The following is a 26,892-nucleotide window of genomic DNA, read 5'->3' as shown; positions in this document are numbered from 1 at the left end:
AATTATGTGGTGCTTGTGAGTGGTACAAATGACATTGCTGAAAATGAAGGTGAGGAACTAATTACGACCCTCAGGGCCTTGTTTCAAAAACTAACTAATAATATTAGAACTCATAAAGTAATTATTAGTTAACCAAATTCTGTTTCATAAAGATTTACACATGACTAATAAAATACCCTCACTAATAATATTAGATCACTAGCTGTAGTACCCGGCGTTGCCCGGATAGTTTCTGAATATTTACCTTTACGATTTGCATTACCAGTTAGTTATGTGTGATGTGAATTTTTATAGAATTCCTTTTTGACTTGCAGATTAATATGTTATGATCTATTATGTAGTTTTAAAATTATTTAGGAGTGTTTGATTTCAAGTTTTAGATTATTTAATTTTCGAGTAAAACTTCGTCCTTATGGAAGCTCGAATCGACTGGGAAGTATTTGATCCTGTCAAAAAATAATAAGTGATAACTATATGTATTTAGCCGTCGCACTATAAATACGATGTACAGGATTTCAACTGTCAATGAGACTGTCCCCCTCCCGCCCTCCACCACTAAGAGATATAAAATCTGGATTGTCACCATTCATCTCAGTGACCCAGAAAACTGTAGATTCGACACTATTTTCGATTATTTTTATATCTCACTCCCCCATCACCCACACCCCAAAGGGGGCTGAACATGAATTTTAAAAAATTTGGAGTGTCACTAATTCTTTCAGCTACCACGAAAACTATGGATTCGATAATATTCTAGATTATTTTTATACCACTCCCCTCGCCCCCTGCCCATAAGAGTGCTCGGGGTGTCTTACCCTCACGCGGTTTGTCTCCTGATACTAATTGATAAGTATACCAAGTTTGGTGAAATTGCTCCAGTCGTTTAGGAGGAGATGTGTCATTTACACACCCACGCCCACGCACACACATACATCAATTTTATATACAGTAAGAAGAAGATAATATTTTTATATGTAGTTTTTCGATTAATTTTATATCTCACCCCCTTCGCACCCCACTTGGACTTGCAAAAAATCCGGAGTAATACTATTCATATCAGAGACCCTGAAATCTATGGATTCGAAACTGTTTTTAATTATTTCTGTATCTCACCCCCCCCCTTTGCTCCCCACCTAAAAGGGGGCTGGACTTTAAAAAATTCTAGAGTATTACTTTTCAACTCAGTGACCCCGAAAACTATGAATTCGACACTATTCTCGATTATTATTGTAACTACCCCCCGCCCTTGACCCACTCCCTTAAGGGCGCTAGGGATGGCTTACGCCCCACAGTGATCGTCTCCCGATAGTAAGTAATACGTGTACCAAGTTTGGTTGAAATTGCTCCAGTGGTTGAGGAGGAGATGTGTCATTTACACACACACTTCCATTTCTTTATATAGTAAGATTTTTATACTCGTACTTCACCCCCTTTCCATCCCTGCCCGAAGGATTCCTATGAATGCCTTACACAACAGTATATTTCTTCCAGATATTAAGTCTTATTTGTACCAATTTTGGTTGGCAGCTATGCCCAAACGTACATACATAATCTCACTGCTCTAGAATCCTGGAGCTGACGTTGCCATGGTTACGGCAGTTCATTTCTTTATCCGAGGGGTAGTGTGGTGCAAATATCTCCGTAACGGTTGGTTTTAGGGCCTTAAAACATGGTTTTCGGGCCCGAAAGGCTTACCGAGTTTTGTTCTTTGCGTCAAGAGGATTAAATTGAGCTTTGTCTCGTCCTTATACGACAAATTCGATATTTTGCCTATAATAGTATAAAACCGTTGTGGTTTTCCTATAAAACCCCCGTCTTTTCAAAGATTTTAAAATGATATGCAAATCGAAATCTTCCCCGGGGTGAGTATACTCTAAATATGAAGTTTGGTTGAGATCTATCCAGCCGTTTCGACGTCATGGTGGAACAAACAAACAAACAAACAAACAAACAAACAAACAAACAGATAAACAGACACGAACAACTTTATTTATAAGAAGAAGAAGATTAGTCAGCTGATACAAATGGAGGTTAGAATCGGTCTGCTGCATGTGTTCTTGGTTTGGGTTTGTTCCTAGCAGTAGGCTAATGCTTGACTACAACCGACTACAATCCACATGTTCAAAAGGCTCACTTGATATTTTCGTTGTTGTGACTTCAATACATATGAAAATGGATAAAAGAAATGAAAATAATATGAGAGAAGAAAACTTATTTGCGGAAAGTATGAGTTAAAGCGTCAACTATTCGCAGACTTTTGCACAATATAACTCTCCTTGTTCCTTTTACTTTTTTATTTCATGTGCTCTTAAAAATCTCTGTTGAGATGGACCAGCAAAATCTTTGTATACTACTCCTGTTGGTGGGGGCGGTAGAATAACAACCATGGTATCCCCTGCCTGTCGTAAGAGGCGACTAAAAGGGGTCCCAGGGCTCTCAACTTGGGAGCGTGTGTTGGCAAACATGGGGCACTGAGATGAGTCCTGCCATTGCTTCAACTTACTTCTGCCAGGCTCATTTTCATCTACCCTTCTGACCTCCCTTGTTCAACTCTTGTTCTTTTCCGACCCTGACAGTATTAGGTTGCGAGGCCGAGAGAGTCTTTCATTTTCACGCCCTTCGTGGCCCTTCTCTTTCTTTAGCCGATACCTTCATTTTTCAAAATGTCGGATCCTTTCCATTTTTTTATCTGATTAGTTTTATTATTGATGATGATTGCCTAGTTGTAGCCTACTTCCTCTTAAAACAATAATCATCACCAGCATCATCTTGGTTTACTGGTGCTATGAGCTAAGATTTTAAAAGATACTTGGAGTGTCCGAGCAGAACTGCACTAGAGAAACACAATGATACTGTGTATTACTACCAAGCGGTGGAATGCAATGCGAAGCTACTATTTTAAGGTTATGCTTCATTCTTTGCAGTGGAACGTTCTATTACCTACCAATCCTATCAAGCAAATACTCAAAAATTATGTAATCCTACCTAAATCTCCCATTATACCGGTATTCATATGTAGTTATGGACAACGCTCTCGATCGAAACTCTCAAGACTGACGTCGCAGATCTCGAGACTCTAGTGACAATCTCGAGATCGATCCTCCTGTAGTGCAAGCTGTGCGACGTACCAGTAACTACGACTGTAAACTTGATAGTATATCATTGGCAGTTATTGCGTGAAATAACATTCTCATATGAAAACGTGTGAGCCAATACATTTTGTCAAAAGCCTGGAAAAGTACTGCATGTTCAACTATGAACACCTTAATACCATTAACGAAAGTAAAAACAGAATGACAGTATCTTAAACTGTTCACAACTTATTTGGGGTGGACATCTTAGCTGAATAACCCTGCATAATTGGTGAATAACTGTAAATAAGATGTACACCTACTTGAATAGTACAGGCGTGCATTATTCGAACCTGAGACGGGGAAGATGGGCTTTGCTACATATGCAACCCCTATTACACATGAGTGAAACGTGTAATCTAAAACGCCCGACTTTGCTCCAATTCTTTCAGCAGGGGTGAAGGACAACGCTCTCGAGTCCGATTCTCGTGTGCTGCGAGCTGTGCGACGTCCGAGTGACTACGAGTGTAAGCTTTATAGTTATCATTAGCAGTTCTCATATGGAAACGTGTGTGACGATAAATTATGCGAAAAGCCTAGGAAAGCACTGCATGTTTAACTATGAGCTCCTTAATACCATTAACGAAAGTGAATACAGAATGCCGGTATCTTAAACTGTTCACGAGTTATGTCAGGTGGACTTCTTAGCTGAATAACCCGTATAATTTGTTAATAACTGTTATTGGGATGTAAACCTACCTGCATGCCTCACAATCGTTGTCAGCAGGGTAGCTTCTTGTGATTCAAACGGGGCCGGAGGTGTTCTGTGACGATTCCTCTTCATTGATAATATGCGGTTTGTAAGTGCCGGATCATCCCAGAAGTTTTTCTGCCGATGTATTTTACTTTTGAATAAGCAACACAGTGGACTGTGCTATGTGACATCTCTTCAAAATGACTGACATCCATGATTTACGTTGAGTTTCGAACATCGTCTTCAAGTTGTCGCGTACAACTAGACACAATTTCACATTGCACCGTCATATATCGACGCGAATACTCTATAACATTGTAATGAATTATTTCCTTCGTCACCAAAACATCGGTAAACACAAGCAGTGGCCATACTGTATGTTATTGAATGAGGGGTCTCATAACGATGTATACCTACCTGTCGAAAGAATTGGAGCAAACTGAAGCATTTTAGATTACACATTCCACTCATGCGTAATGGCGGCTGCATATGCAGCAAGGCGCATCTTGGCCAATCTTGAGCTCGAATAATGCACGCCTCTAGTATCTAGTACGTGTACCTACAGTAGCCGTCAGGTTCTGTACTTAAACCACTCATTCGTGTACCTACCAGTGCATACAATGCCAGAATACGTATCCTTTATAATTATGTTCTACTGCGTCAAAATAGACCTCGGTAGAAATGAACGCTCTAGTCGCTTGTTGACACGTATTTACGAAATTGGGAAGGCCCGTGGTTGGCTATTCGCATACTCGGCACAAACAACATTCACCTCCGACTACCTGTAGGCCTACGACACGCTGCTCGCCGCACAATGCGGGGACAACGCTCTCGAGATCTCTCGAAATTTTTCGCGAGAAATAGTGCTTGCGCTAGTCTCGAGAAATCCCGAGAAATCTCGAGACCGCGTCTCAGACTGCCCATCACTATTCATATGTTTGTTACATGTCAGTACAGGCTGTTTTTGACGTAACATTTATTGAACGGTGAATACCTACACTGGTTCCTTATCACTATTTGAATCAAAGTCGACCATTTCAGTGATCTTCATGATTTTATGCCAAAATATTAAAATACCGCTCACTTTGGTTTCACTAATAATATGAATTATGAGTCAAAATACACTCATGGAAATAATCCTAATAATATGAGTAACTTTTATTAGTCATGTTGTCTATGAAACAATTTACTAATATTATTAGGAACATCTACTAATAATTTTGACTCATAAACTAATAACTAATATTATTAACTAATAATTTTATGAAACATAATACTAATATTATTAGTTATTATTATTGGTTTCTTACCAATAATATTAGTGAAAGATGTTTTATGAAACAGGGCCCAGGGGTAAGATTTCCAAACTACCTGACTCAAAAGTAATTGTAGTCAATGTGCCACCCAGGTATGACCTTTTAGAGGACTCGTGTGTGAACAAAGCTGTACATGATGTAAATATAAAAATCGGTTCTAAGATGACAGGTAAGACGGAACACGGAAGAGGACACAGACGCTCCGTTTTGCTGTCAAACTTGTGATCAGTTTTCGCTAGTCGTGCACGGATAACATGATAGAGGGACTTCTAATTTATCCCACTCTAGCATTAGCTTTGAGATCTAAAAAGTAACTAGATCAAAATGGGCAAAAGCTTGGTCACTTAAACGAGATACACTGTCGCATGTATATTTAATTAAAGATTTAACTCTTGAACCAGGTGACTGGTACTATTATTTGAGGATGGACAGTGAAATGTATTTACACCTTCTTCACTTGGTAGCGCCCCATATCAGAAATGGTGACAGTGCAATGGGACGGGCAATAACACCGCATGAACAACTCAGCGTCACACTTCGTTTCCTAGCAACCGGAATAAGTTACAAAGATCTGAAATTTTCCGCTACAATTTCAGCCCAGTCTTTGGGTGTAATTATTCCTGAGATTTGCGCTGCAATATATAAGGTGCTCAATAAACAGTATCTCAAAATAAGTAAAATTTATTTATATGTTTCTTGTACAAGGTAAACGGAAATATATTTCATGTTAATTTAATATAAAACAAGGTATAATATATGCTTACAGTACAATAAGAAAGAATTATATAACGGAATGTGAAAATGAACAGTCTTCGTCCAACCAACCTAAAAACAAAAAAATATAATTAATTACCTTGTGTTAAATTATATTTTAGTTGCATGATTTAATAATAACAATTTTAATTTTATTTTGTTTCTGTTTCCAACAAAAGAAGATGAATGGATATGTATTGGACAGCAGTTTGAAAGAAAATGGAATTTTCCGAATTGTCTGGGTGCGGTTGATGGAAAACGTAAAAATAACCCCACCAGTTGGAAGTGGATCATACTATTGGAATTACAATGGTTTCGACAGTTTAGTTTTAATGGCAGTTGCGAATGCTAATTACGAGTTCGTATATTGTGATATTGGAACAAATGTCCGAATTTCAGATGGAGGGGTCATTGAGAACATAGCATTTTATTCCAAACTAGTGAATGAAAATCTTCGCGTTACGTAAAGATTTTTAAAACCTTTCAGTCAGAAAGACCTTACAAATGAAAGAAGAATTTTTAATTACCGTTTGTCACGAGCACGGAAGGTTATAGAAAATGTGTTTGGAATAATGGCTTCAAGATTCCGCATATTCTACACGGCATTAATTTCAGATTGGATCGAATAGAAATAGTTGTCTTGACTTGTGTTTTATACAATTATTTACGTCGTTCATGCAGTTCCTATGCGGCTGACATAGGGGATGAAATGGAAGAGAACTTAAATATCTGATCACCGTTACAATGTGGGCACAGTAGGCATCATGGTGGAGAGGGCAAAATTGTGAGGAACAAGTTCATGAGTTACCGGTACGTTAATGAAGAAGTCAAGTGCCATGGCAAAATACAGTAATCAGCTGTTTCCTTAACCACTGTTGTGAACACATTATTCCTTAAACAAGATTAAAAACCGCCTACCTCAGTAACAGTTATCACTGAAGAAAATTTGTGAAGAGTTGTCCCACCAAGATGTAGGGATTAGAGGTGTGGGACGATGGCTCAGGACATACGTACTCATGTGGTGTGCTTGTTGATGGTGGATAGGGAGGATCAGTTACAACTCGGGATGTCCTATTTAATGTGCCCATCTGTGCTTCGAAAAGTTCGTCATTCATTACTTTTCTGCAGAACACTGCCATTTCGTTGGGAAGGCTTTCCAGCTCTTGTGCAAGATGCTTGCCGTATGTAGAGAATTCGCCTTCGCTGGACTGCAGCTTCGTAGCGACCAAATAATTCAGTACCTCATCAGATCGATCAAGCCTCATTCTCTTTCTGAACGACTGCCTTGATGAACATCCTCCTGACAGTGAAATTTCTGAATTTGATGCACTCACACTTGCAGTCTCATCAACGCCGTCATCATCAACCTACGAAGAAGTAAATAGAAATATTATACTTTCTGTTCTATGTATTTTTATATTTTGATGTAGTGTATACTATTGTTAAATAAAATTTGTTTAGTAAGTAAAAGCATATCTTATGATTTAGCATTTGGAACGTTATTATTATTATTATTATTATTATTATTATTATTATTATTATTATTATTACGGGTTACCCGTGGAGTAGAAAGAGGTTAAAGAAGGTGCGGGCTTGAATGGGTCTAACTACAATATCAAACTTAATTAAAAATTTGAACTTAAGGTTATATTTCTTCAAAAAAAGAAACAAGTCAACACATAACAATATCAGGTACAAGACTAGGAAAATCCAAGATTCAGAACTTTAACAATTTCGGGCTTCAAGCCCCTATTTCACAATGTCAGATATACCGGATCCAGTTTACACCATTTAAGTTAAAAATTAGGAACCATTAAGTCAGGGGCAGAAATCTCCTAAATCAAGAGCACTTGCTCCCTAAATACAATACCTGGCCTTTCAGAGGCACTCTTTACAATAATCAAAATTTGGAAAAAAAGCTAACAGGCTCTCCAACGTTCATCCAATATTAACCGCCCGCTTAAGGCAACATTACACACAATTCTAACACTCTCTGGCCTTCCATGGCCCAACTTACAAATTGAAACAAGCGTATCTAGTACCCAACCTATAGGGCCTTTGTTAAATAAGAATAACCAGTTAAGTAAACGGCCCAAAACACAAACTGAAAGGAGGCGTACACTGCGCTCCAGGTAATGAAATATTAAAACCTATAGGGCTCTCGGCTGATGAAGCAGGGGCTATTCCCAAACTACCGAGGTGACTCTTATAGAAATTACTTGAACACATTACAGAAGGAAAAACAGTTACAAAACGTGGTCACATCCTCTCAATTTAATTGGTTAATCTCAAAGTTACACTCAGAATCGAACAAGAAGTCTGTGATAGGATGAAAATTATTTACAGAAATTTTTGATTGGCCAGATTCAAAACTGGCGGAAAGAAAAAAGGAGGGTTGCCAACCCAAAAATAAATGAACATCAATCAGTTACGAAAACCTAGAAATACAAAACTTCTTTAAATTATAAGTTCTTTCACTTTACACCAGAGTGCATGATCATAATTTTTAGTGGTGTCATCTGTAGGAAAATGTCCAAACTTCTTGATGTGTATCAAAACAAACAAGGCGAAATTCAGTCAGATCAGGAAACAGCACAATAACAAAATTAATTAATATTTCAGTGGAGACATGTGATTAAAGTTCCAACTTGTTGTGTTATTAGTTTCACTTTTGATTGATAGAGGAGTTCCTTTAGGCGTTGAGGTGTCCCTCCCGGTACAATTATTATTATTATTATCTCTCCTCACCCGGGAAGCCTGATGTACAAATGTAGTGTAGGGGTGTTCAACAAATCTATACGGAGAATCGAACTCGGGCCCCGAGGACGGCAGCCAATTGGCTAACCGTTACACTACCGAGGTGCGTAACGTTAATTTATAATCTTCTCCAATAATAATTGTTCCGGGGTTTCCGTGGAACACAGAGGTGAAAGAAGGTGCTGGGGTGAATGGGTCTAACTACAATATCAAAGTTGATTTAAAACTTTAACACAGGTTATATTTCTTTAGAATTTCAAAATTCAACAAATAACAACGAAACAGGTACAATGAGCAATTTAGAAACAAGGCAAGGAAAATACAATATAGTGAATTCTACAAGACCTGGGCTTCAAGCCCCTCGCTTTACGATTCTTGAGCTACTAGCTCAAATTTACAAAAAGCACAAATTTATACAAGGGCAGAAATCTCCTAATTCAAAAGAGCACTTGCTCCCAAAATTATAACATCTAGGCTGCAAGAGGCATTCATTAAAAAACTTTGAAAAATAGCTAACAGGCTCTCAGTTTTCCAAGCCTACTCAAGGCAACATAAACTTACAATTTCTGGCCTCTCAAGGCACAACTTACAATTGGAAAATGATTATACAGGGGTATTTAATACCCAACCTACTGGGCCTTCATGGAAAAAGAATAACAGTTAAATAAATTGCCCGAACACAAGGGGAATGGAGGCGAATACTTGCACTCCTAGATATGAACACTTTAAACCTAAAGGGCACAAGGCCGATGAAACAGGGGCTATTCCCAAACTACTGAGTGACTCGTATAAGGATAAATTAATTCATTACGGAAAGGAAGAAAAACAGTTACAAAACGTAGTCACCTCAAACCAAGATGAAGGGGAGCTTGAGAGGGTACATTACTCTCTATCCCCGATTTACAGTTAAATATTTTATGAAGTTTCTACATTAGCCGGCAGAAAGTTACATTTTTAGAAAAGTAGGTTCCATAGTTAACGATTCGGACCTTTCCCCCGGGTTAAACTGCGGAGTTAGCAAGAAAGATGTAATTATGTGGCCATACATTGTAGCAGTTCTAGCTGCCGACGAAAAATGACGCCCGCCTCCTGCTTAACACACACACACACACTCAGAAGATGTCGATCAATTGGCCAAGAATCAAAAAAAGCCACAGTTTACAAACCCTCAGGGAAAGTTCGAGATCATTCAGGAATAAACTAGCCACACCCTCTCACTTTTATTGGTAGGATTCAAAAGTAACACTGAGAATCGGAGAAGATGCCTGTGATAGGTTAAAAATTAAATACAGAAATTAGTGATTGGTTGGATTCAAAACTGGCAGAAAGAAAAGGTAAATATTGCCAACCCAAAAATAAATGAACATCAAATAGTTTAAAAAAATCTAGAAATACAAAACTTCTTTAAATTATAGGTTCTTTCACTTTGCACCAGGGTGCATCATCATAGTTTTTAGTGGTGTCCTCTGTGAAAAAATGTCCAAACTTCTTGATGAATGTCAAACAAAACAAGGAGAAATTCACTCAGGTTAGGCAACTGCACAATAACAAAATTACATAATATTTCGGTGGTGATATCTTCTGATTAAAGTTCTAACTTCTTGTATTATGGGATTCACATTTGATAGATAGAGGAGTTATTTTAGGCGCTCATTTTGAACGTGCGCGTAGAGGTGTACCTCCTGGTACAATAATTATCTTCCGCATATTTCACCCTGGCTCATTTGGATTTTTTGGTGGGAGTTTAAGGCCAGGTGCCCTTCCTGATGCCACGTAGTTTTTCAGATAAAACTTCCACCCTGCAGTCACGAGGATTCAAACCCCGCACACCTGGGTGAGAAGCCAGCAGCTAAGCCACTGCGCTATCACGCCCCCAATAATAATTAAAATAATAGAGCAGAATCGGATATAACTTGGACTCTCTCATGTCTCCCGTTTCAGCAATAAATATTCAATTAACATACGATTGGAGTATAATTCAATATAATTGCAGTGAGAATTTTTCAGAGCTGAAAACAAGTTTTGCACACCCTCAGTGTTGAAAGGAATTTTGCAGATCCCTGTACTATTTCTGGATGTGGAATCCCACGAATCCTCCACGTAAATCCCCCTGTGGGTGGGGGCGGTAGAATAACACACACGGTATCCCCTGCCTGTCGTAAGAGGCGACTAAAAGGGGCCTCAGGAGCTCTAAACTTTGGAGCGTGGGTTGGCGGCCACGGGGCCCTCAGCTGAGTCCTGGCATTGCTTCCACTTACTAGTGCCAGGCTCCTTACTTTCATCTATCCTGTCAGACCTCTCTTGGTCAACTCTTGTTCTTTTCCGACCCCGACGCTATTAGGTTTGCGAGGGCTAGGGAGTCTTTCATTTTCACGCCCTTCGTGGCCCTTGTCTTTCTTTGACCGATATCTTCATTTTTCGAAGTGTCGGACACCTTCCCTCTTTTCCTCTGATTAGTGTTATATAGAGGATGGTTGCCTAGTTGTACTTCCTCTTAAAACAATAATCACCACCACCACCACCACCTCCACGTAAATACCCTAGGGATAATAACATCTACAGTAAGCAATGAAGGCAAAGTATTTCCTTATGTCCGTTAGAACAGAGCAATAGCAGGTGAATAAAAAGAAGAAATACACTGTGACCAATATATTAGAAATAATTAAACGAGTTAAAGATGGAGAAACAAAGGCACGCATATTCGGTGTATTAGACAAATGCAGTCAGATAGCGAGTATCTCCATTTGTTACATCTCTCATCGATTAAGCACTATGTACTTGTAGAAACATACTCAACAATTCCAGCAGGGTGACTATTTCGGAATGCACAGTTGTTGCATCAATTAAGATCTTTTTAAATTCAGTATAAATAACATGCATTTTATTCCTTATGTAGAGACAAGGTATTGTAACAGTGCTTATCAAAACTGAAATCTATCACTAAATACCGTTAGTTTATTTATGCTTACCTCTTTTGGGGAATACAAACTGCTCACACTCTGTCTGGGAAGTTCTTGATCCACTCCACAATAGGTCCTCGTAGTACCATAAACTTGGCATATAGTTGTCATCTGTACCATTGCCTGACTTCTGAGACTCCTTGACTTTCTTGAGTTCTTTTCGAAAACAACTTCGAAGTGATTTTTTTTTTTACCACTGCTTCTTTCGTAGCTTCGGGATCAATTTCCGACAACTTTATGCGTAACTGTTCATAAGCAACCTTTTTTTTTTATCCATGTAATCTTTACTTTTGATTTTCCACAAGCACGGATTACAACGGTATAGCTGTATGAATTCCATTAGAAATGCTCGAGGCATGATTCTTAAATTCGACATTATGTCCTACGAGCGAACTGCACTGTAGGAGCAATTGGTTAAAACTGGCACTAAGTCTGAAGACCCCACACATGCTCCAACTTGCTCGCCGACTTACCTGTACATGCACAGAAAAATCAGGCGCTGCCAGATTCACTTCGAGCCAAGCCTAAGACAGTACAGGGATGAAAATTCTACCACACACGGTCCATCTTACCTGTCATCTTAGAACTGCGCAGGTAAGACGGACGCTAAGACAGACCATCTAGGGGACCCTTAAGAGTTTTAGAAATGTCTATTGCACCCGCCTCCTCCCTATATGGCACCGGCATGGAATCTACAGGGTGGCACACGGGTCAAGAAGTATGAAATAAATAGGCGCTGAACTAAAGTAAACTTAAAGGCGTACAGGGGAGGAGAAGCGGGGCATACATAACTAAAATGAGAACACATTCGAATTAAGATATTTAACTCACAAACCAGTTTATTGAACCTTAATGATGATGGGAAATGACGCATTAAATAACACTAATGAATTACATTAAAATTTACAAATGTTTGTTGTAGTTTGTTTGGTGAACATCTGTCCGTTATACGTGATAGAAACGAGTACGTTTATCGCGAAGCGGTGTATCGTGACATATAGCGAATGGAAATTTTATCATAACGCTGAGGCTATATTATCACTAACACATAAAACTAACATGCGTCCGACAACACGTCTGAGCAATCCCTATTCTAATGAAGACCTAGATTTCCCAATGAAATGACGTAAAAATAAAATACACACATATGATACAACACCTGGGTTCGAACCGACCCTCGCTATTCTGGACATCGCCAAGCTGATGGACAGAACCACCACTGACCTTATATACAACCAAGCATGACATAAAGAACACAAAAATGGTACATGATATGCAAGAAAAATACGTCAAAGGCACCTTGATCTTTCTTCTGACGCTGTAGGCCTCCAATGCCTACGTTGAGCATCGAACTGACAACCTCTCGCGATGAAGGCAGGGTCCTGTAATCCCTATCTAGTTATACTCGCACAATTAACAATGATTCATTGGCAAACATTACCATTATCGGCCGGGTCGCTTGTTAATTACTACACTGCTCTGCCGTGTTAGGTAAATCATATTATTTCGCCGTTCAAAGACACCAACATCTCTTTAAATCAAATCAAAATCTCTTTATTTGCAAATGAGGTGTCTACCTCGGTGGCAAATGGTACACTAAAATACATTATTGTCAAGCACTAAATTTTAAATTAACAGGAGACAAAGACAATTTTCCTAGAATACAATATTGTACAATTTACGCTAATAATTTTTTCTATTAAACACACACATCATCCTTAATAAATTTATATTGTTTACAAAATTCTACTTATAATATCTTACAAACATAGTCAACTCATATACAGTACGGTATGTGAAATTACTTCTAATAATACTATACAACTGGTATAAGATTAAAATTAACATTGAATTTATTTACATATTTATATTTTACCCATTTTGGAACCTAAGTAGCATAACGACCTGCTGCGTCTTAACCAGAACCCCTTTTGCCACCACTTTTCAGAGTTCCTGAAGGGCCTTCACAGCTACCGTAGCGGTCCCAGGGCCCTCGAAGTCCCCACTGTACTTCACCCCTACAGGCAGTCCCCTACTTGGGCTGTCCAAACTCCTTAGACCAGGGGATGGAATTAATTTAATCACACACATTTATTATTTACAATATCCTGCACTGGTCGAATGCCCTCTAACATTTAATTTATTATCTCTGTTGTTGTTTATTCTCTTCTTGAATATCTGTACAGATTTTGGAAAAGGATCAAACACTACCCCTGGTAAACTGTTCCACTCCATCACGCCCTTCCCAATGAAAGAAAATTTACCCCAATCGCTTCTGCTAAAATTCCTTCTAATTTTGTACTTGTGGTCAGTTCTACCAATATAATTATTTTCCAACCGAAGCCTCTCACGGATATCACCCCATGCTTCTTCTCCTGTATAGGCTCTATATAATCCTATAAGTCTACTTTTCTCCCTTCTCTTACTTAAAGTTTCCCACCCAAGTTCCTTTAATATTTCTGATACACTACTCTTTCTCCTGAAATCCCCTGTTACAAACCTTGCTGCTTTCCTCTGCACACCATCTAGTTCTTTTATTAGGTATTCTTGGTGAGGATCCCAAACACTGTTTGCATATTCCAATAATGGACGAACCATACTTAAGTAACATTTTTCTTTTAATTCTTTGTTGCATCCTTTAAGTAGCCTCATTATGACATGTAACGATCTGTATGCTTTCCCAACAACGTCATCAACATGACCCTTCCAGTGCAAATTATTTTCAAATCTCACACCTAAGTATTTGCACTTGCCATCTTTTGGGATAACTACCTCATCCAAAGTATATTCAAATTCAGTTTTAAAGCTCCTGTTTGTAAAAGTTGTAACAGTTGATTTGGCTCCATTAATCTTCATATTATTTTCTTCAACCCATTCCTGGATACTGCCAAGGTCCCTTTGTAATTCTGAACAATCCTCAATGTTATTTATTTCCCTATAAACAATTATGTCATCTGCATACAATCTTATTTTCGATGTTATATTGTTCCCTAAATCATTTGCGTATATTAAGAAAAGTAACGGACCGATTATACTACCCTGTGCAATTCCCTTCCAGACTTTCTCTTCCTGTGATATATTATTTCCTACTTTGACTTTCTGAACCCTTGAATTTAGAAATGTTCTTATCCAACGTATAACCCTTACGTCCAATCCTATTCCCTCCAATTTCTTTAATAATATTCCATGTTCCACTCTAACAAAGGCTTTGGAAAGATCTATGGCTATGCAATCTAACTGGCCTCCTGAATCTAACTGATCTGATATGTCCTGCTGAAATCCCACCAGTTGTGCCTCGCAAGAAAATTTCTTTCTAAATCCATACTGGCTCCTCATGAACCAATTTTTATCATCACATATCCCTCTGATGTACTTTGCTATTAAACTCTCCAGTATTTTACAAACTATACTGGTCAGGCTGATTGGTCTGTAGTTCTCTGGTTTCCTTTTATCACCCTTTCCTTTATAAATTGGTATTATTATAGATTCCTTCCATTCCTTTGGTATTACACTATTATTTATGACATAGTCAAAGAGAAATTTTAAATAAAGCACTATATACCACCCTATTGTCTTTAATACCTCCCCAGTAATTTGATCACTTCCTGCTGCTTTTCCTTGCTGAAGCAGTTGGATTTCTCTGACAATATCTTCATTTGTGAATGAGAAGCTTCTTGTTTCCCTCTGTGTCTCTCCCTCTCTATCTTCTGTTACGGTTTCCAAGTCCTGACAATCTTCTACTGAATCTCGGAATTCCCTACTAAAGAGGTTTGCTTTCTCAGTATCTGTTAAATAGTGTTCACCCCCTTCTCCCACCATTGTAGGAATTTGGATTCCTTTTCCTTTTTGATGCCTAATATATGAATACCGCTTTTTCCATTTCCCTTTGTGGTCATTACCCTCTTGAAGAATGCCATTCATATAATTATCTTTTGCTTCCTTTTTCACTCTATTCAGTTCCCTCATTAGTTGTTTTCTAGTTTCTCTATTCTCCCTACCTTCTTTGATTTTCCTGTTTACTATTCTACATTTTCTTTTTAATTTTCTTATTTCCCTTGTGTAATAAACAGGGTCTAAGGTCATTTTACCCTTCGTAACAGGTACAAATATCTTCTCTCCTTCCCAAATTATTCCTTTAAATTTAGCCCAAAGTGTATCCACATTATTCCCTTCACTTATCCAACAACTGAATTGTGATTTAAGGTAAGTCCCAAATTCATCAACTTTAGTTTTTCTGTATAATTTCTTGTCTTTTGTGACCCTCTTATTAAACATTTTTGGTACGAGTCCTACATCCATTATTACAGCCTTATGGTCACCTATTCCTTCAATTACCTCAGTTTTATCAACAATTTCCCATGGTTTAACCAAGAATACATCTAGCAAGTTATTGAGGCGAGTTGGTTCTTGTACTACTTGTGTAAATCCTCCCTCCCAAATTAACTTATTTGCCAGTTTCTGTTCATGGGCTTCACTTGCAGCTCCATTCCATTCAACTTCAGGCAAGTTTAGATCTCCCCCAATTATTACCGTATCATTATTGTTTTTATGAGTATAATCTATTATTTTCTCAAATATTTCCATATCTCTTTCCTCTCTTCCAGGCCTATATGTTCCTATAATTCCCACCTCCTTCATATTATCACAAACTAATTTTATCCCTAATATTTCATCCCTTTCATCAGTAAACCATTCATGCGAACAATAAGTTTCCTTCACCAGAATAAATACCCCTCCTCCTTTTTTATCTCCTCGGTCTCTACGATAGACTATATACCCTTCTGGAAATACTTCTGTATTACCCACCCCTTCTCTCAACCACGATTCCACTCCTATCACCACATCCGTCTCATAAGATTCCATCAATGTACCGAATTTTAATTGTTTATTTACTACACTCTGACAGTTTACCAAGAGCAATCTCAGACCTCCTTCCTCCCTAAAACTTGACTGTTGCAATTGGGTAACGTTTGACTCATGAGTTGAGAACTTCCCTGGAACCCAGATCCTTGTACATAGATCTTGATTTAAGGGTCTGGGTTTTCTGGCAAGTTTCCCTGTATGTGCCAGTTTAGTGGTATGGGTTTTCTTAAGGACCGATTAGTTTGCAAATCTCTGTTGATAATTGTAGCAATTTGTCTACAGAGAGTTGCTTTTCCATTACCATTTAGATGTAACCCATGTCTAGTGAACATTTGCCTGCCAAGACCTAAAGTATCTACTACATAGACATTTCTAAAACTCTTACATAGTCTATTGATTTTTATATTTACATCATGTACAGCTTTGTTCACACATGAGTCCTCTAAAAGGTCATACCTGCGTGGCACATTTACTACAATTACTTTTGAGTCAGGTAGTTTGGAAATCTTACCTCTGAGAGTCGTAATTAGTTCCTCACCCTCATTTGCAGCAATGTCATTTGTACCACTCACAATCACCACATAATTGTCCTTCTCTGACACAGGATCACAACTTGAAAGGACGTCTTCGGTTTTGGCACCTGGTTTTATTAGTCCTAAAACCTCAGTCTCTGGATTCTGCAGCTCATCCTTGATGCCTTCTGCCATACCCCGCCCTTGACTGTCTGCGTAGAGATGAATCTTTGGCGATCTTGACTTTCGGTTGGTTTTCTTACCTACACTGGATTTAAAATTATTTGGAAAACTTGGTGTGTCTTCTTCTCGAACTTGCTGCAATAACTGAAATATATTTTGGCACTGCAAAGAGTTTTTTCCCGGTTTTAAGTTGTACGTAGTTTCTCCCATATGTTTAACATTAGGCCTAAAATGGCCACGCGTCACTTCCGTCCACGGCGATCTTTCTCCTCCAATGTCTTTAACAGCAATGTCGCTCCTTCCTCCGCTTACGGAACGCCCACACACAAAAAAAGGAACACAACTGGGCCAAGGCCAGACGGCGGTTCACCACCCCAAGGGTCAACACCCACATACAGGCGTAACATTTCCTTTCAAAGGAAACAGTAACACTTCACTCGGAGGTACATCTACAATAAACTGCGGTCTTGAAAGACTCGCGCAAATCACCTTGAATTCAACACATATTTACCCAACAGTATCACGTCATTCTCACATCGCGACTCCGGTATTACAATGGTAATCTTTGCCCGATTGTTATTATTATTATTATTATTATTATTATTATTATTATTATTATTATTATTCCTGCCGTCCTACATAGCTTACCCGCTACATTACTTATACATGGTCATCGTGCGGAATCTATTCAGCAATTACAACACAATTAAGCACTCGCGCGGCAATTAACATCTGATTACTGACTGCTAATTAATCGATGGTCGGCACATGGCTACTTTATCATCACACGGCAATACATTCATTAATTAATTAATTAATATTCACACGAATTGATATTTGACACACGTATTATGATCACTTCCTGGTAAATTTAATCACATAATCAATTTAATCTTATCACTCCCTATCTAAGTATTTCAAAGGGTGGAGTTTTTGTGGCTGTCAGTTCGGCCGCTGGGCCTCGTAGCTACGTGCCTTACGTACTGTAGTACTTACCGTTTTACATACCATAAACTTATCAAATTAATGAATAATCGAATAACTACTCTCATTGCACTCACCTAAACTAATTACTCCTGGTCTTCTGACGCAAATAAACAAACAGAATCTCCCAAGAAAGAAATAATTGAATGAATCTCTATCCCATGCAAAGCTAGAGTATTATTTTCCCTAAATTATTTACAATCAATTACACAGACCTGTCGTCGGTTTCCTAAACTAAAAATCAATAACTACGCGCCCATTCCGGCGCTCTATTTCAACAGGACTACATCTTTAATCTCTTATAGCGTCAGTTTACAATAAATATTGCCATCCCTTCTATGCATGCCAGATATTAGAACTTTGTACTCATCTCTTTCACATGATGACACCTTCGTCAACTCAGGAGGTCCATCCTGAGCTTACTCCTCCTCCATGGGCACCACGGTGATTACTTCATTTTCCATTCCATCTTGGAGTTGAAGATCCATTGTTCGATGCTGGTGGAGCCGCTGTCAGCTAATCCTGTACACACACAACGTCACTGTTTAATTCACACTTCGGTTAACAGCGTTCACTGTGAACGTCCGGTCACGATCTCGTAAGCTATTACGTAGTCCGCGGTTCAGTACCGAATCTCGTCTATCTCTCGGTTTTCCTATTCAGTCTGCTGCTACGTCAGATTATTATACTATCGTAATGATAATAATATTACTTTACACATCACAGTTTTCTAAAAAGTTAACACAGGCGTCACAGAGATCAAAACTATACACTGTTTATGCGAATTGTATTATTTCACTTAAAATAGGAGTTAACTTCACTTGAACAAAGAACTAACGAGGGCTTAACCGAGCATAGCTTCGCCATCGATGAGCCGCTAACCCCGAATGACGCTTGTCCCTTACTGCAGTAGTTTTTACAAGGGAGCGATACCCCTTCCACTAATTTGCATAGCGCCTATTCCCGGCGTACTCGAGGTATCATAGTACGGTTAATCGGTGACCAGTATTTAGTTGATGCGATTGAGACATAACCACTCACTTATCCTTCGGTGAATCTCTTTAAATTAATTAAAATCAGTTCTGCTTCCCCCTCCTTGCGTGGTGAATTCCCTTCTTCGAGGACGTGTCGTGAGAATAAACAGATGGCCCAGTACTTTTCCACGCAGAAACCACACAGTATTCTTTCTTCTTCTGAAAGTTATCACGGAAGAGGACATTAAACACTCTAAATAAATGTACCAGTGACATTTATCCCTTTTAAATCGGGAAACGACACCATAATTTGAGTTTCATTAATTTTCTAAATCGTAGGTAATTAAGTTGGCCAGTCCGAATCCAAGATGGCTCCTATATTTCGTTTCGAAAGAGTTAGTTTCCCCTCATTCTGTGAGTCTTGAGGAGGGATGTCTTCTCTCGAGTGATGTCACAGGGAATCCCCATTCATAACCCCTCCCGGGTCTAAGTTGGCTTGGCTTCATCTGCGGGGCCCCGCTACACAAAGGATAATACCGCGCCATACGTCGCAGACAAAGAAATCTCGTAGAATAATTTTAAGACACAATTTATCTATCTCAATGGTATGAATATTAATTAGTTTCGGTATGACCTCTATTAATGATATGAATATTAATCATTTTCAGCATTCTTTCCCTTAAATAGCATTGCGTGCGTAATTACGGAAATCAATATCAACCAAAGGTCCTTGGATCATGCCCCTGTCGGGTTCACTATGTAGTAGACACTTTAGGTCTTGGCAGGCAAATGTTCACTAGGCATGGGTTACATCTGAATGGTAATGGAAAAGCAACTCTCTGTAGACAAATTGCTACAATTATCAACAGAGATCTGCAAACTAAACTGCACTTAAGAAAACCCATATCACTAAACTGGCACATACAGGGAAACTTGCCAGAAAATACAGATCCTTAAATCAAGATCTATGTACAAGGATCTGGGTTCCAGGGAAGTTCTCAACCCATGAGTCAAATGTTACCCAATTGCAACAGACAAGTTTGAGGGAGGAAGGGGGTCTGAGATTGCTTTTGGTAAACTGTCAGAGTGTAGAAAATAAACAATTAAAATTTGGTACATTGATGGAATCTTATGAGACTGATGTGGTGATAAGAGTGGAATCATGGTTGAGAGAAGGGGTGGGTAATAGAGAAGTATTTCCAGAAAGGTATACAGTCTATCGTAGAGACCGAGGAGATAAAATGGTAGGGGGGAGGGATGTTTATTCTGGTGAAGGAAACATTGTTCACATGAATGGTTTACTGATGAAAGGGATGAAATATTAGGGATAAAATTAGTTAGTGATAATATGAAGGAGGTGGGAATTACAGGAACATATAGGCCTGGAAAAGAGGAAAGAGATATGGAAATATTTGAGAAAATAATAGATTATACTAATAAAAACAATAATAATGATATGGTAATAATTGGGGGAGATCTAAACTTGCCTGAAGTTGAATGGAATGGAGCTACAAGTGAAGCCCATGAACAGAAACTGGCAAATAAGTTAATTTGTGAGGGAGGATTTACACAAGTAGTACAAGAACCAACTCGTCTCAGTAACTTGCTAGATGTATTCGTGGTTAAACCATTGGAAATTGTTGATAAAACTGAGGCAATTGAAGGAATAGGTGACCATAAGGCTGTAATAATGGATGTAGGACTCGTACCAAAAATGTTTAATAAGAGGGTCACACAAGACAAGAAAAAATACAGAAAAACTAAAGTTGATGAATTTGGGACTTACCTTAAATCACAATTCAGTTGTTGGATAAGTGAAGGGAGTAATGTGGATACACTTTGGGCTAAATTTAAAGGAATCATTTGGGAAGGAGAGAAGATATTTGTACCTGTTACGAAGGGTAAAATGACCTTAGACCCTGTTTATTACACAAGGGAAATAAGAAAATTAAAAAGAAAATGTAGAATAGTAAACAGGAAAATCAAAGAGGGTAGGGAGAATAGAGAAACTAGAAAACAGCTAATGAGGGAACTGAATGGAGTGAAAAAGGCAGCAAAAGAGAATTATATGAATGGCATACTTCAAGAGGGTAATGACCACAAAGAGAAATGGAAAAAGCTGTATTCACATATTAGGCATCAAAAAGGAAAAGGAATCCAAATTCCTACAATGGTGGGAGAAGGGGGCGAACACTATTCAACAGATACTGACAAAGCAAACCTATTTAGTAGGGAATTCAAAGATTCAGTAGAAGATTGTAAGGAGTTGGAAACCGTAACAGAAGATAGATAGGGAGAGACACATAGGGAAACAAGAAGCTTCTCATTCACAAATGAAGATATTTTCAAAGAAATCCAACTGCTTCAGCAAGGAAAAGCAGCAGGAAGTGATCAAATTACTGGGGAGGTATTAAAGACAATAGGGTGGTACATAGTGCCTTATTTAAAATTTATCTTTGATTATGTCATAAATAATAGTGTAATACCAAAGGAATAGAAGTAACCTATAATAATACCAATTTACAAAGGAAAAGGTAAAAAAATGAAACCAGAGAACTACAGACCAATCAGCCTGACCAGTATAGTTTGTAAAATACTGGAGAGTATAATAGCAAAGTACATCAGAGGGATATGTGATGATAAAAATTGGTTCATGAGGAGCCAGTATGGATTTAGAAAGAAATTTTCTTGTGAGGCACAGCTGGTGGGACTTCAGCAGGACATATCAGATCAGTTGGATTCAGGAGGCCAGTTAGATTGCATAGCCATAGATCTTTCCAAAGCCTTTGATAGAGAGGAACATGGAATATTATTAAAGAAATTGGAGGGAATAAGATTGGACGTAAGGGTTATATACAGTGGATAAGAACATTTCTGAATTCAAGGGTTCAGAAAGTCAAAGTAGGAAATAATATTTCACAGGAAGAGAAAGTTTGGAAGGGAATTGCACAGGGTAGTATAATCGGTCTGTTACTTTTCTTAACATACGCAAATGATTTAGGGAACAATATAACATCAAAAATAAGATTGTATGCAGATGACACAATTGTTTATAGGGAAATAAATAACACTGAGGTTTGTTCAGAATTACAAAGGGACCTTGAGAGTATACAACAATGGGTTGAAGAAAATAATATGAAGGTTAATGGAGGCAAATCAACTGTTACAACATTTACAAACAAGATCTTTAAAACTGAATTTGAATATACTTTGGATGAGGAAGTTATCCCAAAAGATGGCAAGTGCAAATACTTAGGTATCAGATTTGAAAGTAATTTGCACTGGAAGAGTCATGTTGATGACATTGTTGGGAAAGCATACAGATCGTTACATGTGATAATGAGGCTACTTAAAGGATGCAATAAAGAATTAAAAGAAAAAAATTACTTAATTATGGTTCGTCCATTATTGGAATATACAGTGTTTGGGATCCTCACCAAGAATACCTAATAAAAGAAATAGATAGTGTGCAGAGGAAAGCAGCAAGATTTGTAACAGGGGATTTCATGAGAAAAAGTAGTGTATCAGAAATGTTGGAGGAACTTGGGTGGAAAACTTTAAGTAAGAGAAGGGAGAAAACTAGACTTATAGCATTATATAGAGCCTATACAGGAGAAGAAGCATGGGGAGAAATCCGTGAGAAGCTTCAGTTGGAAAATAATTATATTGGCAGAACTGACCACATGGATAAAATTAGAAGGAATTTTAGCAGAAGCGATTCGGGTAAATTTTCATTCACTGGGAAGGGCGTGAAGGAGTGGAACAGTTTACCAGGGGTAGTTTTTTATCCCTTTCCAAAATCTGTACAGATATTCAAAAAGAGATAAACAACAAGAGAGAAAATAAATGAAATGTTATAGGGCATACAAGCAGTGCAGGTTATTGTAAATAAAAAATGTGTGTAAATTAATTAATTTCATCCCCTGGTCTATGGAGTTTGGACAGCCGAAGTAGGGGACTGCCTGTAAGGGTGAAGTACAGTGGGGACTTCGAGGGTCCTGGGACCGCTACGGTAGCTGTGAAGGCCCTTCAGGAACTCTGAAAAGTGGTGGCAAAAGGGGCTCTGGTTAAGACGCAGCAGGTCGTTATGCTACTTAGGTTCCAAAATGGTAAAATAAAATAAAAATAAATAAATAAATGCAATGTAAATTTTAATCTTATACCAGTTGTATAGTATTATTTGAAGTAATTTCACGTACTGTATATGAGTAGACTATGTCAGATGGAAGAGAAGTCCTGAAGGCCTTAATCTTGCCAGGTAAAATAAAACATAACTATGTTATTATTATTATTATTATTATTATTATTATTATTATTATTATTATTATTATTATTATTATTACTATGTTTGTAAGTACAGGAGATATTATAAGTAGAATTTTGTAAACAATATAAATTTATTAAGGATGAGCTGTGTGTTTAATAGAAAAAAAATTGTTAGCGTAAATTGTATAATATTGTCTTATAGGAAAATTTTCTTCTTCTCTTGTTAATTTAAAATTTAGTGCTTGACAATAATATATTTTAGTGTACCATTTGCCACCGAGGTAGACTCCTCATTTGCAAATAAAGAGATTTTGATTTTGATTTGATATATACAAACCTCAAGAATCTTCAACGCCCAAATTATTCTTTTTGACTTCTTCCTTCAACAGCTAAGTGCATCAATTTATGCATTTTATGAATTATCCAAAACTTTTACAAAAACTTTTACTATTTCACATTTATAGTGTCAAATCACTGTGTTTTCATGACTTCTTTACAACTTTTATGAACTATCAGATACATTGTGCAACTCATGATTTGGCTGATGATGACCTTAAAAAATAGGTTGAAACCAGTTCCAATATGAATTTATTAAGGGTGAGCTGTGTGTTTAATAGAAAAAATATTTCTTCCGTAATGCAACCCACATTACTTGATTTTGTATTGAAAAGGTGAAAATATTTTACTCTTAATTTTTAATTTAATTGGCTATTTCTAGCCAAGTGCTGCCCTTGTAAGGCAGACCCTCCAATGAGTGTGGGCGTCATCTGCCATGTGTAGGTAACTGCGTGTTATTGTGGTGGAGGATAGTGTTATTTGTGGTGTGTGAGTTGCAGGGATATTGGGGACAGCACAAACACCCAGCCCCCAGGCCATTGGAATTAACCAATGGAGGTTAAAATCCCCGACCCAGCTGGGAATCGAACCCGTGACCCTCTTAACTAAAGGCCTGTACGCTGACCATTCAACCAACGAGTTGGACTTGAAAACTAAATTGGGCTCATTTCAAAACTGTTTCATTATTTAATATGAGAATCTTGTTTGTTTTGCTCGGTATACCCTAGGAGTCTATAATGTTGGTTACCAATTTTGATTTTGAATTTCTACTTCAGATTGCTTTCTTGAAGAGTGAAGTCTAGGATTTTGATTAATCAGTTGGATTCATACTTGAGTGTACTGAAGAAAACCTATAGATATTATAACCTTTCAATGGTCTCTAGATCAAGTATGAAGGAGCCATTGAAAGTTATAATAAGAATAGATCAACAGAAACTATGCAGAAGTACACATCCAGCAAGAATACGTCCAATCTATACGTCCAACTAGGTCCGTAAACCGAGATAATTCACTCATTTAATACAAAATTTAATGGAAATAAAATGAGGAGAAATTTATAAGCTCAGAACCCCGTGGTTTGGATGATTAAGTTAAGCATTAATTGGGATACGAATAGAGACCAGCAAATAAAAGATTACATCAACAGCTGAGAAGAAGTCAAATTTTGTATGTAACATTCAAGTCCAGGAACGTCACGCAGCGGAGACCATGGAACGGTTTTGAATTGTGCAAGTTTAATTATCAAAAAGGCGTATGTGGAGTTATGGATTGTATGCATTAAGAAGATAAATGAATAGCAGAATGTGTTCCTTTGCATATTTCCTGAAATGAAGAGTGACTGTGTTAGATAAAATGTTCCTCAAATGTCAAGAACAGATGGAAGGGAGTTTACAGTATGGTAATTTTGATAGGAATCATGAAATGCAAACTGGTGTATTATTGTAATATTATAAAAATAAGATGATGTTTTATGACAATGAATGAAAAAAACATCGAAAGAAGGTTGACTAACAGAACAGCTCTGATACACGTTGAGAGAAGAAATTGAGGAAATTATAAAGAACAGAAAGATATTATAAGATATTAAGAGTTCAATAACATATTGTGTAACAGAATACGCGAAAATAAGGCGAGTGTCGAAACAAAACTGAAATACTTTAAAATCTTATTGCAATGTATTAATATTATTTATACAAGTTTCAGATTGGAAGGACAACAGACCTGGTTTATAATTATAATGAATCCAAACAAGACAGAGATGTGGGCTTAAATCAAGACTAGTGTCTTGATGGGTTCGAGTTCATGTGGAATTATCTAAGATGATATGGAAATGAATGTCCATGGCTACAACAACCAAGAAGATTGGATGAAACACCAGAGTCATCAACGATAGGTACCTTTCCTTTATTCTATCTGTAGAAAGCTTATAGTAGTATTAGATTTTTTTATTATGTTATCAAGGTGACTTAAATGATATACAACTTGGGTAACCTAATGTGCTATAATCTATCAGCTTCATTGTCCGGATTGATAATTTAAGAAGACAAGTATGAAAGATGAGTTTTCCACCTAATCAATACTTTATTTACAAAATGTTTCAAATTACAGTATCTACATTAAAACAGTACCAGTTTCGACCCGTAAATAGGTCATCATCAGCTGTTGGTGAACCTGCTTAATAGCAATTGGGAACATGCATCATTTTCAAAAATATTTTTTTTGAAAAGTACACCAATGAAATAGTACGTAAACGTATTACATTGTGGTATGTTGCCTTGTTTTCTACCATTAAAAAAAATATTTAATAGTGCCTCTCCGCAAGGCGAGTGAAACGGCCTCTGACGTAAGCGGCGTGCTGTGACGTCACGATCCAGTACCGCATGCAGCTCTACCAGCCGTTGTGCATCAGCCGTTGCTAAAAGCCGATTGTTTATTATTCATGATCGCGAATAACTTCGAAATGACAGAAGAAAGGTTCCAAACAGCACAGTCAGACAATCTACCATGTGCAAATGTCATCATTCTTGAAAAATAGTGACTTTTGTGGCCGCAGAAATTCGCGGATAACAAGCAAGTTTGTAAGTGGCGTCTTTTATATACGTGCAATGTACTGTAACCCATAGTATTAGGATAACAACGAACCTGGATAGATATCACATCACTTTCAACATTTCCTTCTAGACTGATTCCCCTATTAAAGAATAACATTACATTTTCGGGCTTTCAGCATTAGTAAAGTAAGAAATCGGATTTCAGCACTAACATAAACATATAGGTAGCATTATAGTACTAGTCCGCTTCTGTGTTGTAGTGGTTAATGTGTGCCACTCCCGGAGGCCCGGTTTCGATTCCCGGCTCTGCCATGAAAGTTGAAAACAAATAGTACGAGGGCTGGAACGGGGTTTACTCAGCCTCGGGAGGTAAACTGAGTAGAAGGGTTTCGAATCCCACCTCAGCCATCCTCGAAGTGGTTTTTCGTATTTTCCTACTTCTCCTCCAGGCACCTAAGGCCACGGCCGTTTCCTTCCCTCTTCCTTGTCTATCCCTTCCGATCTTCCCATCCTCCAACAAGGCCCCTGTTGAGCATAACAGGTGAGGCCGCCTGGGCGAGGTAATGGCCTTCCTCACCAGATGCATCACCATACTCAAAGTCTCACGTTCC

Source organism: Anabrus simplex, chromosome 1 (genome assembly GCF_040414725.1).
Source record: "Anabrus simplex isolate iqAnaSimp1 chromosome 1, ASM4041472v1, whole genome shotgun sequence".
NCBI classification, from domain to species: Eukaryota; Metazoa; Arthropoda; class Insecta; order Orthoptera; family Tettigoniidae; genus Anabrus; species Anabrus simplex.
The sequence above is the reverse complement of the archived record's forward strand: the minus strand, read 5'-3'. Positions refer to the sequence as shown.